Here is a 10574-nt window from a genome sequence, read left to right on the forward strand (position 1 = left end):
AAGTTTGAGGTGGGGACAAATTCGGTGTGGGGTCCATCCTTCGATATATGGATTTTTTTCAGTCAGGGCCAGGGGCCCCTGGGCACATCCTTTTTCCATTTTCCCTGGGAAAGAAAACTCAGCAGTCCAGGTTCCTGATGTCAGTTTGTAGGGCTCCCTTGGGTCTATCAGGGCCGCACAAGTTTGAGGTGGTGACAACTTCGGTGTGGGGTCCATACTTCGATATAAGGATTTTTTGCAGTGAGGCCCCTGCCCAGGGCCAGGGGCCCCTGGGCACATCCTTTTTACCATTTTCCCTGGGAAAGAAAACTCAGCAGTCCAGGTTCCTGATGTCAGTTTGTAGGGCTCCCTTGGGTCTATCAGGGCCGCACAAGTTTGAGGTGGGGACAACTTCGGTGTGGGGTCCATCCTTCGATATAAGGATTTTTTGCAGTGAGGCCCCTGCCCAGGGCCAGGGGCCCCTGGGCACATCCTTTTTCCATTTTCCCTGGGAAAGAAAACTCAGCAGTCCAGGTTCCTGATGTCAGTTTGTAGGGCTCCCTTGGGTCTATCAGGGCGGCACAAGTTTGAGGTGGGGACAACTTCGGTGTGGGCTCCATCCTTCAATATAAGGATTTTTTGCAGTCAGGGCCAGGGGCCCAGGGCCAGGGGCTCCTGGGCACATCCTTTTTCCATTTTCCCTGGGAAAGAAAACTCAGCAGTCCAGGTTCCTGATGTCAGTTTGTAGGGCTCCCTTGGGTCTATCAGGGCAGCACAAGTTTGAGGTGGGGACAACTTCGGTGTGGGGTCCATCCTTCAATATAAGGATTTTTTGCAGTCAGGGCCAGGGGCCCCTGGGCACAACCTTTTTCCATTTTCCCTGGGAAAGAAAACTCAGCAGTACAGGTTCCTGATGTCAGTTTGTAGGGCTCCCTTGGGTCTATCAGGGCAGCACAAGTTTGAGGTGGGGACAACTTCGGTGTGGGGTCCATCCTTCAATATAAGGATTTTTGTAGTGAGGCCCCAACCCAGGGCCAGGGGCCCCTGGGCACATCCTTTTTCCATTTTCCCTGGGAAAGAAAACTCAGCAGTCCAGGTTCCTGATGTCAGTTTGTAGGGCTCCCTTGGGTCTATCAGGGCAGCACAAGTTTGAGGTGGGGACAACTTCGGTGTGGGGTCCATCCTTCGATATAAGGATTTTTTGCAGTCAGGGCCAGGGGCCCACGGCCAGGGGCCCCTGGGCACATCCTTTTTCCATTTTCCCTGGGAAAGAAAACTCAGCAGTCCAGGTTCCTGATGTCAGATTGTAGGGCTCCCTTGGGTCTATCAGGGCAGCACAAGTTTGAGGTGGGGACAAATTCGGTGTGGGCTCCATCCTTCGATATAAGGATTTTTTGCAGTGATGTCCTAGCCCAGGGCCAGGGGCCCCTGGGCACATCCTTTTTCCATTTTCCCTGGGAAAGAAAACTCAGCAGTCCAGGTTCCTGATGTCAGTTTGTAGGGCTCCCTTGGGTCTATCAGGGCAGCACAAGTTTGAGGTGGGGACAACTTCGGTGTGGGGTCCATCCTTCGATATAAGGATTTTTTGCAGTCAGGGCCAGGGGCCCCTGGGCACATCCTTTTTCCATTTTCCCTGGGAAAGAAAACTCAGCAGTCCAGGTTCCTGATGTCAGTTTGTAGGGCTCCCTTGGGTCTATCAGGGCAGCACAAGTTTGAGGTGGGGACAACTTCGGTGTGGGCTCCATCCTTGGATATAAGGATTTTTTACAGTCAGGGCCAGGGGCCCCTGGGCACACCCTTTGGCCATTTTCCCTGGGAAAGAAAACTCAGCAGTCCAGGTTCCTGATGTCAGTTTGTAGGGCTCCCTTGGGTCTATCAGGGCCGCACAAGTTTGAGGTGGGGACAACTTCGGTGTGGGGTCCATCCTTCGATATAAGGATTTTTTGCAGTGAGGCCCCTGCCCAGGGCCACGGGCCCCTGGGCACATCCTTTTTCCATTTTCCCTGGGAAAGAAAACTCAGCAGTCCAGGTTCCTGATGTCAGTTTGTAGGGCTCCCTTGGGTCTATCAGGGCAGCACAAGTTTGAGGTTGGGACAACTTCGATGTGGGGTCCATCCTTCGATATAAGGATTTTTTGCAGTCAGGGCCAGGGGCCCCTGGGCACATCCTTTTTCCATTTTCCCTGGGAAAGAAAACTCAGCAGTCCAGGTTCCTGATGTCAGATTGTAGGGCTCCCTTGGGTCTATCAGGGCAGCACAAGTTTGAGGTGGGGACAAATTCGGTGTGGGCTCCATCCTTCGATATAAAGATTTTTTGCAGTGATGCCGTAGCCCAGGGCCAGGGGCCCCTGGGCACATCCTTTGGCCATTTTCCCTGGGAAAGAAAACTCAGCAGTCCAGGTTCCTGATGTCAGTTTGTAGGGCTCCCTTGGGTCTATCAGGGCAGCACAAGTTTGAGGTGGGGACAACTTCGGTGTGGGGTCCATCCTTCGATATAAGGATTTTTTGCTGTGAGGCCCCTGCCCAGGAGCAGGGGCCCCTGGGCACATCCTTTTTCCATTTTCCCTGGGAAAGAAAACTCAGCAGTCCAGGTTCCTGATGTCAGTTTGTAGGGCTCCCTTGGGTCTATCAGGGCAGCACAAGTTTGAGGTGGGGACAACTTTGGTGTGGGCTCCGTCATTCGATATATTGATTTTGTGCACTCAGGGCCAGGGGCCCCCAGGAACATCCTTTGGCAATTTTCCCTGGGAAAGAAAACTCCGCAGTCCAGGTTGCTGATGTCAGTTTGTAAGGCTCCTTTGGGTGTATCAGGGCCGCACAATTTTGAGGTGGGGACAACTTCGGTGTGGGGTCCATCCTTCGATATAAGAATTGTTTGCAGTCAGGGCCAGGGGCCCCTGGGCACATCCTTTTTCCATTTTCCCTGGGAAAGAAAACTCAGCAGTCCAGGTTCCTGATGTCAGTTTGTAGGGCTCCCTTGGGTCTATCAGGGCAGCACAAGTTTGAGGTGGGGACAACTTCGGTGTGGGGTCATCGTTTGATATAAGGTTTTTTTGTAGTGATGGCTCAGCCCACGGCCAGGGAACCCTGGGCACATCCTTTTTCTATTGTCCCTGGGAAAGAAAACTCAGCAGTCCAGGTTCCTGATGTCAGTTTGTAGGGCTCCCTTGGGTCTATCAGGGCAGCACAAGTTTGAGGTGGGGACAACTTCGGTGTGGGGTCCATCCTTCAATATAAGGATTTTTTGCAGTCAGGGCCAGGGGCCCAGGGCCAGGGGCTCCTGGGCACATCCTTTTTCCATTTCCCCTGGGAAAGAAAACTCAGCAGTCCAGGTTCCTGATGTCAGTTTGTAGGGCTCCCTTGGGTCTATCAGGGCAGCACAAGTTTGAGGTGGCTTCAACTTCAGTGTGGGCTCCATCCTTCGATATAAGGATTTTTTGCAGTCAGGGCCAGGGTCCCCTGGGCACATCCTTTTTCCATTTTCCCTGGGAAAGAAAACTCAGCAGTCCAGGTTCCTGATGTCAGTTTGTAGGGCTCCCTTGGGTCTATCAGGGTAGCACAAGTTTGAGGTGGGGACAACTTCGTTGTGGGGTCCATCCTTCGATATAAGGATTTTTTGCAGTCAGGGCCAGGGGCCCCTGGGCACATCCTTTTTCCATTTTCCCTGGGAAAGAAAACTCAGCAGTCCAGGTTCCTGATGTCAGCTTGTAGGGCTCCCTTGGGTCTATCAGGGCAGCACAAGTTTGAGGTGGGGACAACTTCGGTGTAGGGTCCATCCTTCGATATAAGGATTCTTTGCAGTCAGGCCCCAGCCCAGGTCCAGGGGCCACTGGCACATCCTTTTTCCATTTTCCCTGGGAAAGAAAACTCAGCAGTCCAGGTTCCTGATGTCAGTTTGTAGAGCTCCCTTGGGTCTATCAGGGCAGCACAAGTTTGAGGTGGGGACAACTTCGGTGTGGGGTCCATCCTTCGATATAAGGATTTTTTGCAGTCAGGGCCAGGGGCCCCTGGGCACATCCTTTTTCCATTTTCCCTGGGAAAGAAAACTCAGCAGTCCAGGTTCCTGATGTCAGTTTGTAGGGCTCCCTTGGGTCTATCAGGGCAGCACAAGTTTGAGGTGGGGACAACTTCGGTGTGGGGTCCATCCTTCGTTATAAGGATTCTTTGCAGTCAGGGACAGGAGCCCCTGGGCACATCCTTTTTCCATTTTCCCTGGGAAAGAAAACTCAGCAGTCCAGGTTCCTGATGTCAGTTTGTAGGGCTCCCTTGGGTCTATCAGGGCAGCACAAGTTTGAGGTGGGGACAAATTCGGTGTGGGGTCCATCCTTCGATATAAGGATTTTTTGCAGTGAGGCCCCTGCCCAGGAGCAGGGGCCCCTGGGCACATCCTTTTTCCATTTTCCCTGGGAAAGAAAACTCAGCAGTCCAGGTTCCTGATGTCAGTTTGTAGGGCTCCCTTGGGTCTATCAGGGCAGCACAAGTTTGAGGTGGGGACAACTTTGGTGTGGGCTCCATCATTCGATATAAGGATTTTTTGCAGTCAGGGCCAGGGGCCCCTGGGCACATCCTTTTTCCATTTTCCCTGGGAAAGAAAACTCAGCAGTCCAGGTTCCTGATGTCAGTTTGTAGGGCTACCTTGGGTCTATCAGGGCAGCACAAGTTTGAGGTGGGGACAACTTCGGTGTGGGGTCCATCCTTCGATATAAGGATTATTTGCAGTCAGGGCCAGGGGCCCCTGGGCACATCCTTTTTCCATTTTCCCTGGGAAAGAAAACTCAGCAGTCCAGGTTCCTGATGTCAGTTTGTAGGGCTCCCTTGGGTCTATCAGGGCAGCAGAAGTTTGACGTGGGGACAACTTCGGTGTGGGGTGCATCCTTCGATATAAGGATTTTTTGCAGTCAGGGCCAGGGGCCCCTGGGCACATCCTTTTTCCATTTTCCCTGGGAAAGAAAACTCAGCAGTCCAGGTTCCTGATGTCAGTTTGTAGGGCTCCCTTGGGTCTATCAGGGCAGCGCAAGTTTGAGGTGGGGACAACTTCGGTGTGGGGTCCATCCTTCGATATAAGGATGTTTTGCAGTCAGGGCCAGAGGCCCCTGGGCACATCCTTTTTCCATTTTCCCTGGGAAAGAAAACTCAGCAGTCCAGGTTCCTGATGTCAGTTTGTAGGGCTCCCTTGGGTCTATCAGGGCAGCACAAGTTTGAGGTGGGGACAACTTCGGTGTGGGGTCCATCCTTCGATATAAGGATTCTTTGCAGTCAGGGCCAGGGGCCCCTGTGCACATCCTTTTTCCATTTTCCCTGGGAAAGAAAACTCAGCAGTCCAGGTTCCTGATGTCAATTTGTAGGGCTCCCTTGGGTCTATCAAGGCAGCACAAGTTTGAGGTGGGGACAACTTCGGTGTGGGGTCCATCCTTCGATATAAGGATTTTTTGCAGTCAGGGCCAGGGGCCCCTGGGCACATCCTTTTTCCATTTTCCCTGGGAAAGAAAACTCAGCAGTCCAGGTTCCTGATGTCAGTTTGTAGGGCTCCCTTGGGTCTATCAGGGCAGCACAAGTTTGAGGTGGGGACAACTTCGGTGTGGGGTCCATCCTTCGATATAAGGATTTTTTGCAGTCAGGGCCAGGGGCCCCTGGGCACATCCTTTGGCCATTTTCCCTGGGAAAGAAAACTCAGCAGTCCAGGTTCCTGATGTCAGTTTGTAGGGCTCCCTTGGGTCTATCAGGGTAGCACAATTTTGAGGTGGGGACAACTTCGATGTGGGGTCCATCCTTCGATATAAGGATTCTTTGCAGTGAGGCCCCAGCCCAGGTCCAGGGGCCCCTGGGCACATCCTTTTTCCATTTTCCCTGGGAAAGAAAACTCAGCAGTCCAGGTTCCTGATGTCAGTTTGTAGAGCTCCCTTGGGTCTATCAGGGCAGCACAAGTTTGAGGTGGGGACAACTTCGGTGTGGGGTGCATCCTTCGATATATAGATTTTTTGCAGTCAGGGCCAGGGGCCCAGGGCCAGGGGCTCCTGGGCACATCCTTTTTCCATTTTCCCTGGGAAAGAAAACTCAGCAGTCCAGGTTCCTGATGTCAGTTTGTAGGGCTCCCTTGGGTGTATCAGGGCAGCACAAGTTTGAGGTGGGGACAACTTCGGTGTGGGGTCCATCCTTCGATATAAAGATTTTTTGCAGTCAGGGCCAGGGGTCCCCGGGCACATCCTTTTTCCATTTTCCCTGGGAAAGAAAACTCAGCAGTCCAGGTTCCTGATGTCAGTTTGTAGGGCTCCCTTGGGTCTATCAGGGCAGCACAAGTTTGAGGTGGGGACAACTTCGGTGTGGGGTCCATCCTTCGATATAAGGATTCTTTGCAGTCAGGGCCAGGGGCCCCTGGGCACATCCTTTTTCCATTTTCCCTGGGAAAGAAAACTCAGCAGTCCAGGTTCCTGATGTCAGTTTGTAGGGCTCCCTTGGGTCTATCAGGGCAGCAGAAGTTTGACGTGGGGACAACTTCGGTGTGGGGTGCATCCTTCGATATAAGGATTTTTTGCAGTCAGGGCCAGGGGCCCCTGGGCACATCCTTTTTCCATTTTCCCTGGGAAAGAAAACTCAGCAGTCCAGGTTCCTGATGTCAGTTTGTAGGGCTCCCTTGGGTCTATCAGGGCAGCACAAGTTTGAGGTGGGGACAACTTCGGTGTGGGGTCCATCCTTCGATATAAGGATTTTTTGCAGTCAGGGCCAGGGGCCCCTGGGCACATCCTTTTTCCATTTTCCCTGGGAAAGAAAACTCAGCAGTCCAGGTTCCTGATGTCAGTTTGTAGGGCTCCCTTGGGTCTATCAGGGCAGCGCAAGTTTGAGGTGGGGACAACTTCGGTGTGGGGTCCATCCTTCGATATAAGGATGTTTTGCAGTCAGGGCCAGAGGCCCCTGGGCACATCCTTTTTCCATTTTCCCTGGGAAAGAAAACTCAGCAGTCCAGGTTCCTGATGTCAGTTTGTAGGGCTCCCTTGGGTCTATCAGGGCAGCACAAGTTTGAGGTAGGGACAACTTCGGTGTGGGGTCCATCCTTCAATATAAGGATTTTTTGCAGTCAAGGCCAGGGGCCCAGGGCCAGGGGCTCCTGGGCACATCCTTTTTCCATTTCCCCTGGGAAAGAAAACTCAGCAGTCCAGGTTCCTGATGTCAGTTTGTAGGGCTCCCTTGGGTGTATCAGGGCAGCACAAGTTTGAGGTGGGGACAACTTCGGTGTGGGCTCCATCCTTCGATATAAGGACTTTTGCAGTCAGGGCCAGGGTCCCCTGGGCACATCCTTTTTCCATTTTCCCTGGGAAAGAAAACTCAGCAGTCCAGGTTCCTGATGTCAGTTTGTAGGGCTCCCTTGGGTCTATCAGGGCAGCACAAGTTTGAGGTGGGGACAACTTCGTTGTGGGGTCCATCCTTCGATATAAGGATTTTTTGCAGTCAGGGCCAGGGGCCCCTGGGCACATCCTTTTTCCATTTTCCCTGGGAAAGAAAACTCAGCAGTCCAGGTTCCTGATGTCAGCTTGTAGGGCTCCCTTGGGTGTATCAGGGCAGCACAAGTTTGAGGTGGGGACAACTTCGGTGTAGGGTCCATCCTTCGATATAAGGATTCTTTGCAGTCAGGCCCCAGCCCAGGTCCAGGGGCCACTGGCACATCCTTTTTCCATTTTCCCTGGGAAAGAAAACTCAGCAGTCCAGGTTCCTGATGTCAGTTTGTAGAGCTCCCTTGGGTCTATCAGGGCAGCACAAGTTTGAGGTGGGGACAACTTCGGTGTGGGGTCCATCCTTCGATATAAGGATTTTTTGCAGTCAGGGCCAGGGGCCCCTGGGCACATCCTTTTTCCATTTTCCCTGGGAAAGAAAACTCAGCAGTCCAGGTTCCTGATGTCAGTTTGTAGGGCTCCCTTGGGTCTATCAGGGCAGCACAAGTTTGAGGTGGGGACAACTTCGGTGTGGGGTCCATCCTTCGTTATAAGGATTCTTTGCAGTCAGGGCCAGGAGCCCCTGGGCACATCCTTTTTCCATTTTCCCTGGGAAAGAAAACTCAGCAGTCCAGGTTCCTGATGTCAGTTTGTAGGGCTCCCTTGGGTCTATCAGGGCAGCACAAGTTTGAGGTGGGGACAAGTTCGGTGTGGGGTCCATCCTTCGATATAAGGATTTTTTGCAGTCAGGGCCAGGGGCCCCTGGGCACATCCTTTGGCCATTTTCCCTGGGAAAGAAAACTCAGCAGTCCAGGTTCCTGATGTCAGTTTGTAGGGCTCCCTTGGGTCTATCAGGGCAGCACAAGTTTGAGGTGGGGACAAATTCGGTGTGGGCTCCATCCTTCGATATAAGGATTTTTTGCAGTGAGGCCCATGCCCAGGAGCAGGGGCCCCTGGGCACATCCTTTTTCCATTTTCCCTGGGAAAGAAAACTCAGCAGTCCAGGTTCCTGATGTCAGTTTGTAGGGCTCCCTTGGGTCTACCAGGGCAGCACAAGTTTGAGGTGGGGACAACTTTGGTGTGGGGTCCATCCTTCGATATAAGGATTTTTTGCAGTCAGGGCCAGGGGCCCCTGGGCACATCCTTTTTCCATTTTCCCTGGGAAAGAAAACTCAGCAGTCCAGGTTCCTGATGTCAGTTTGTAGGGCTCCCTTGGGTCTATCAGGGCAGCACAAGTTTGAGGTGGGGACAACTTTGGTGTGGGCTCCATCATTCGATATATTGATTTTGTGCACTCAGGGCCAGGGGCCCCTGGGCACATCCTTTTTCCATTTTCCCTGGGAAAGAAAACTCAGCAGTCCAGGTTCCTGATGTCAGTTTGTAGGGCTCCCTTGGGTCTATCAGGGCAGCAGAAGTTTGACGTGGGGACAACTTCGGTGTGGGGTGCATCCTTCGATATATGGATTTTTTGCAGTCAGGGCCAGGGGCCCCTGGGCACAACCTTTTTCCATTTTCCCTGGGAAAGAAAACTCAGCAGTCCAGGTTCCTGATGTCAGTTTGTAGGGCTCCCTTGGGTCTATCAGGGCAGCACAAGTTTGAGGTGGGGACAACTTCGGTGTGGGGTCCATCCTTCGATATAAGGATTTTTTGCAGTCAGGGCCAGGGGCCCCTGGGCACATCCTTTTTCCATTTTCCCTGGGAAAGAAAACTCAGCAGTCCAGGTTCCTGATGTCAGTTTGTAGGGCTCCCTTGGGTCTATCAGGGCAGCGCAAGTTTGAGGTGGGGACAACTTCGGTGTGGGGTCCATCCTTCGATATAAGGATGTTTTGCAGTCAGGGCCAGAGGCCCCTGGGCACATCCTTTTTCCATTTTCCCTGGGAAAGAAAACTCAGCAGTCCAGGTTCCTGATGTCAGTTTGTAGGGCTCCCTTGGGTCTATCAGGGCAGCACAAGTTTGAGGTGGGGACAACTTCGGTGTGGGGTCCATCCTTCGATATAAGGATTCTTTGCAGTCAGGGCCAGGGGCCCCTGTGCACATCCTTTTTCCATTTTCCCTGGGAAAGAAAGCTCAGCAGTCCAGGTTCCTGATGTCAATTTGTAGGGCTCCCTTGGGTCTATCAAGGCAGCACAAGTTTGAGGTGGGGACAACTTCGGTGTGGGGTCCATCCTTCGATATAAGGATTTTTTGCAGTCAGGGCCAGGGGCCCCTGGGCACATCCTTTTTCCATTTTCCCTGGGAAAGAAAACTCAGCAGTCCAGGTTCCTGATGTCAGTTTGTAGGGCTCCCTTGGGTGTATCAGGGCAGCACAAGTTTGAGGTGGGGACAACTTTGGTGTGGGGTCCATCCTTCGATATAAGGATTTTTTGCAGTCAGGGCCAGGGGCCCCTGGGCACATCCTTTTTCCATTTTCCCTGGGAAAGAAAACTCAGCAGTCCAGGTTCCTGATGTCAGTTTGTAGGGCTCCCTTGGGTCTATCAGGGCAGCACAAGTTTGAGGTGGGGACAATTTCGGTGTGGGTTCCATCCTTCGATATAAGGATTTTTTGCAGTCAGGGCCAGGGACCCAGGGCCACGGGCCCCTGGGCACATCCTTTTTCCATTTTCCCTGGGAAAGAAAACTCAGCAGTCCAGGTTCCTGATGTCAGTTTGTAGGGCTCCCTTGGGTGTATCAGGGCAGCACAAGTTTGAGGTGGGGACAACTTCGGTGTGGGGTCCATCCTTCGATATAAGGATTTTTTGCAGTCAGGGCCAGGGGTCCCCGGGCACATCCTTTTTCCATTTTCCCTGGGAAAGAAAACTCAGCAGTCCAGGTTCCTGATGTCAGTTTGTAGGGCTCCCTTGGGTCTATCAGGGCAGCACAAGTTTGAGGTGGGGACAACTTCGGTGTAGGGTCCATCCTTCGATATAAGGATTCTTTGCAGTCAGGCCCCAGCCCAGGTCCAGGGGCCACTGGGCACATCCTTTTTCCATTTTCCCTGGGAAAGAAAACTCAGCAGTCCAGGTTCCTGATATCAGTTTGTAGAGCTCCCTTGGGTCTATCAGGGCAGCACAAGTTTGAGGTGGGGACAACTTTGGTGTGGGGTCCATCCTTCGATATATGGATTTTTTGCAGTCAGGGCCAGGGGCCCCTGGGCACATCCTTTTTCCATTTTCCCTGGGAAAGAAAACTCAGC

The sequence above is a fragment of the Lonchura striata genome, unplaced genomic scaffold (genome assembly GCF_046129695.1).
Source record: "Lonchura striata isolate bLonStr1 unplaced genomic scaffold, bLonStr1.mat Scaffold_111, whole genome shotgun sequence".
Lineage (NCBI taxonomy): Eukaryota > Metazoa > Chordata > Aves > Passeriformes > Estrildidae > Lonchura > Lonchura striata.